Consider the following 5,250-nt stretch of genomic DNA (forward strand, 5'->3'; position numbering starts at 1 on the left):
CTCCACAATGTCTGCAAAACCTGGTTAGAAACCAATATTTATGATGAGAAACTGCTTTTTAATGACTATGTGGTCATGAGACCGAATAGGAATTGTCATTACCATCCTTTCGGCTAGTTTGTTAATGGACAAGGTATAACAAAAAAAATCCTATTGTAGGTACAGTGATGACCAAGTCAGGCGGCGTAATGTTTGAAAGGTTCTACCGCCAACCTAGCTCAAACATGACTTATGACTGATTTTTTTTGTGTTTTCAAAATTTCAGGTAGTAGCAGGCGATATCGTGTAATATCATGTCTTGATACTTCAATCTTCGTTTTTTTCATTTAAGCTACATCCCTCCATTAGGAGTATTTTCGCATCTTGAGAGCAAGTGCGGAAACGCAAAATCCACCAGAGTGCTAAAAAATATTAATAAGTGCTGTACAGTGCTCCTAAAATTTGCTACTCGGCCTACTTATATAGCAGTTTAAGCCAGTCCTCCTCTGAATGCTTCAAGAGTGGGAGCTGTAACCAAGGGTGCTGGCAGACTCAGAGTGTTCCAAATTGGAATATTCAACTTAATCATACCTGTACTGGAGCTGGATATACATATTGGATGGTTTGCCACTGTATGATTACCTTGCTGTTCGATTAATTTGCAACATTGTGGCCAGACGACGCGCCCACATGTTTAGCAATGTGGATTAGAATCATTTTAAGAACCACATTCTGAATTAGAAAGTGATCTGAGCAAAAGTGTCAGTGTACTCTTCCGCGCTTGTACGATGAGTTGACTAGCTTTAGAGAGAAGTGCAAGTTTATTATCGTTAATTTACTTAACCATTCAAGTACTTTTAATAGGGTGCCCTCCTTGTAACGTTTTGTTTAAGATGTAAAATTATGGTCGTAAATTGATTTAAATGGCACGATAATATTTATCAGGTCATGTCATTTTTAAAGTGAGTATGTACAATGTAAATACCATAGCTTGCGTGAATGGCAATCAATGAATTCGCTTAAGTAAAGGTGAATCAGATCGAGAGGTAACACGTGCTAAGGAGTAGCGCAGAATTGAGTTGGATGTTGTTTTTTTTGTAAACTCAGTATGCATGACGTCTAGAGTACACTATTTTAGTAGTCAGGTCTTGTCGTAATAAGAGCAAGCACGATCCTGCGTGTTGCATTACCAATAAGGAAATTGCAAATGTTTCTTATGATTTTCAGGTGAAATTACATCGACGTGCACGGAGTGTTGAAATATCTGCTCACCGTCATTGAATTTTGAAAATTAACGCTAATATTACAAACTGCAGAAGATGGTTTGTAATAATTGTTAAGTTAAAAACTGAAAGGTTCTGAAAGACTGACATGCTATTTATGAATTTAGGATTGGTTTAGACGACTTCCGTTTCATTAATAGTGTGACAAGACCATTTTCAGTGAGCCACATATGTCCATTGTGGAAGCTCTAATAGCGTCATTCTACGGTGGTATAATATGATATATATTATCTGTTTATATATTATATTATATTTCACTTTTATTTATTCAAATATATATCAACATTAAAAAAACAAGTTAAAAATCGTGGCCAAAGGCCAAATTGGTAGCAACTTTTACAAAGAATAAAAGATCACAAATAGAATCCATACACACACACACACAAAATAATAATCATAAAAAAATAAATAAATAATATATATATATATATATACATACATACATATATACATATATATATATATATATATATATATATATATATATATACTCACAAACACACACAAACAAACACACACACACATATTTATAAATATACATACAAAGACGTGCATGTGGAGCAACTTGATAACTTGATTGTTCTAAGAGAGGGGAGCAGCCAGTGCCTCAGTCGCCAGGGAGACTAAAGGGGGAGGAGGGATTAAGTGAAATTGAGTAATTGAATGTAAAAAGGTATTGGACTATTGGAAAAATCTTTTGGTTTTGCATTTAAGCTGTGAATAATTACTTCCATTGCGTAGACTTCTACCATGAGATTGTTGTCGAGTAGGGGGAATCAGATCAGCAGAATAATTAGTATGAGAAAGGCCTTTAGCAAATTTGAGGCAGTGGGCTGCTCTCCTCTCATAGAGGGGGTCCAAATTACAAAGAGTTCTAGCATGTTCATAGGTCTGATAGTTTTTTCCTAAAATAATACGGCAAGCACGCTTCTGAGTGGCCTCAAGTTTTGCATGCACTAAGTGTTTTAGTGATTCCAGGGTGCCATATCACATCAGCATATTCGAGGACAGGTCTTATGTATCCAGTATAAATAGCACAAAGTTCAACTGTGCTCAGCCCAAATTTTTTAAGGTTATTAAGAATGAACATTTTCCTGTTAGCCTTAGCATTAATTTTGTGAATATGGCTACCCCATTTTAAATCATTCTGTACAGTGACGCCTAAGATTAAAGCTTCGTCACAAAAATCAATATGGGATTCACCAATGTAAAAACTTCGTTCTGGGATATTGCTCTTAGCAAAGCATATTTGCATGGCTTTACATTTACTAGGATTTAAAAGCAGGGAGTTATCAATACACCACTCATGAAATTGATTAATGTCATTCTGTAAGAAACTTTCATGAGATATAAGTCGATTTTCATAAAATGAGAGATCATCAACATATTTTAAGTATTTGGTATTTGAACCCATTGCAGCCTCATTGATCATAATATGTGAGCTGTCGTGACCAAATGAGTTTTGTGGTACGCCAGGTCAAATTGAGATATTCAAGAAAATATATATCTAAAGTGATATTTTGACAAAAATTGGTTTTCAATGTTTCTGATAAGTTCTGATAAATATATATATTTCATAATAGAAATAGTTCTGAGTTGATTTACCTTAGGTAAACATGTTTCTGAGACACATTTTGTAAAGTTATATTTTAGAAAAGATAGGAAAACCAACAGAAAATTTATCAGTCGTTTATCTTCAGAGGGGATTTTCTCTTTAGTATGTTGTTAGACATCATAAATTAAAAATGATCTTACTACGGTTTTACTCAACCTAGGAACGTGATCAAAGACCAAAATAAAGCATGATTAGTTTTAATATATCAATAACTCATTTTTTATTTTATGTACCACAAGACTCATTTTGTCACGACAGCTCAAAAAGTATCACCCATAGAATACTCTTTGATTATCTAAACGAACAGGTAGTTGAGGAAGAGTGTGACAGCTTTTTCCAACCTCCTTCCCTTTCCTTTCCTTGTAGGATTTGACCAAGAGAGAGAGAGAGAGCTTTACCTGCGATAATGGTTTAATAAAGATTGGATGGTGATTATGTCGAAAATAATAAAAAAAAGAAATACAATTAATTGGTCTTTGTCCGGCATTTTCGTATCTAAACGGACAGGTAGTTGAGGAGGAGTGTGACAGCTTTTCCCAACCTTCTTCCCTTTCCTTTCCTTGTAGGATTTGACCAAGGGAGAGAGAGAGAGCTTTACCTGCGATAATGGTTTAATAACGATTGGATGGTGATGATGTCGAAAATAATAATTAAAAAAAAGAAATACAATTAATTGATCATTGTCCGGCATTTTCGTCTTTATACTATGTGGCTTCGATAGGAAATCTAACGTCGATCAGTGCTCATGGTCATGAAATAACACGTCAGTACGACTGCTACAAGCAATTTAATGATCTTGCAAGAGAACAGGATATTAAATGCAGGATGAAAACCATGGCTTTTGTTTTCTAGAAAGACTTCATTAGAAATGTCACATAAGCAACACTGATTATCAGTTTCAACTCAGAGGAGAATGGGTATAATCATCATAGGTATACCAGGGAACAGTGAAATTACAATTGTAATTTCACTGTTCCCAGGGCATACTGTTGTATTCTAGTCAGACTTTCAAAAGATATGGCTGTTGTTTTTCAGGCAGATATTTCAAGACCAAATTCAACTGGAACTTTCAATGTAATGACTATGTGGGTATGAGAACGATTAGGAATCGTTATTACCATCCATTTTGCTATTTTGTTTATGGACAAAGAATTGAAAAAATAAATAAAATAAATGGTTATCTAAAATAATAATAATAATGATAATGATAATGATAATAATAATAATAATAATAATAATAATAATAATAATAATACTAATAATAATAATAATAATAATAATAATAATAATAATAATAATAATAATAATAATAATAATAATAATAATAATAATACGCCTATGACTTGTAGGTGAAAGTTTCTATGTTACATTGTAACACCTAAGTTTCATTTACTAAAGGTAGTTTGCAGTTTTCCAGCCAGCCTCTTAAAAAGCATATGCTGTGCCGGTGTCGTTTTAGTATTCAAAACAGATTTTGACACATAACGTAAACGCAGCAATGGTATATTTATAAACATTGTTCAAGTGTTTGTTAACAATAAAATAAGTCATACGAGGAACATAATTTTTTTTATTTTCAAATACGTTAGTTATTTCATCGGACATGCCCTCATTAATGATATGATTAGGAGAGTGAACAACACAAAATCTAATTCGGACACGAAACAGTTCATTTTATCATTGTAATCTCATTAACCGAAATGCATCACGTGGTATTCAAATCACGTGATGAATTCAATTAAATGGCATTAGAGAATTCCGTATGTCTTACTGATTTAGACTAATGGTTTAAACATCTTAAATTGAATCGCAAAGATGAACGAAAACCGAGAACAGGACTTACACCTAAGTGATGATGACGTGTTCAATGATAGGCTATTATTATTGTGTACGCCGTTTGCAGTGAGAGCTATTCTCGATACCTATGTTTATTAGTTATGCGAATTCCTTCAGCCGTTGTTTAATTCATCCATTACTTATTAAATATATCTTGATAATTAGAGCAATATCTCAACGATATCAGTGCCTACTCTCATTATCACAATGAATTAGCGGGTTTTATCATCTACTGATAAAGGCAAATGATCCATTCGTCAACCATTAAAACCTTAATTCGAATCATCTGTGCTAGGAGTAGAGCGCTAAGTATTGGTACGTAGTCATTGAATTGAATCTAGATTACAATCCCCTTAAATTATTTTGTCCAGAATTCCTACATTATCAAGTAAAATTGAAAAGTAAGTTTTTTTTTATTTTTTTTATTTTTTTTAATTTCATTTGACTAAGTACGATATTGGTTAATCAAGTATCAAGAAGAGACCAAAGACTGACCTTTCATTGCACGTGTTTAACATTCTTGTTTGCTTTTTCGTT

This window comes from Anneissia japonica, unplaced genomic scaffold, assembly GCF_011630105.1.
Source record: "Anneissia japonica isolate Jap-2015-1 unplaced genomic scaffold, ASM1163010v1 scaffold287836_len1076198_cov165, whole genome shotgun sequence".
Classification (NCBI taxonomy): domain Eukaryota; kingdom Metazoa; phylum Echinodermata; class Crinoidea; order Comatulida; family Comatulidae; genus Anneissia; species Anneissia japonica.